Below are 645 nucleotides of genomic sequence, written 5' to 3'. Positions count from 1 at the left end.
ATGGAGCACACCCGTCTTTTAGCTAGAGGGAGCCTTGAGTGAGGAAGTCATTGGATGAGAAAGTTAGAGTGATTAGAGAGGAGGAGGTTGGAAGACATAAGGACATAATTCATTGAGAATCTTCGCGACATCTGCTATGTATTTTGGAGGGATAGAGCAAGTGATGTCGATTGGAGGCCAACCCGGAGTGGGAGGGAAAGATGTCTGAGGTGACCGCCGCCCGCACTCTAAGGTGTGTGTTTTGCTGTTTCAGGTGGGCGGCGGTCACTGCTCCACACGGCGTGCGTCTGTCCGTACTGCAACAAGGTGATCAGTAACAAGTATAACCTCAAGACGCACATTCTGGACAAGCACACGGTGCAGACGGAGCGGTTCCCGTGCGAGCTGTGCGGCCGCGTGTACTCCACCAAGCACTCTCTGGCCACCCACACCTCCACCGTGCACCGCGGCGACCGCGCCGCCCACCACCACCACCACACCCACCACACCCGCCACCCGCCCGCCACCACAGCCTCTTCCACTACGCCCGCAACCCCCGCCCACACCCTTCCCTCGCCCACGGCTCACCTGCCCGCGCTGCACGTGGATGCCCGCCCGCAGACCCTCGCCATGGCCCAGCCGCTGCCTGCCGATCCGCAGGTGTCG

Source organism: Penaeus monodon, chromosome 33, assembly GCF_015228065.2.
Source record: "Penaeus monodon isolate SGIC_2016 chromosome 33, NSTDA_Pmon_1, whole genome shotgun sequence".
In the NCBI taxonomy this organism is placed as follows: Eukaryota; Metazoa; Arthropoda; class Malacostraca; order Decapoda; family Penaeidae; genus Penaeus; species Penaeus monodon.
Note: the sequence above shows the minus strand (reverse complement) of the source record.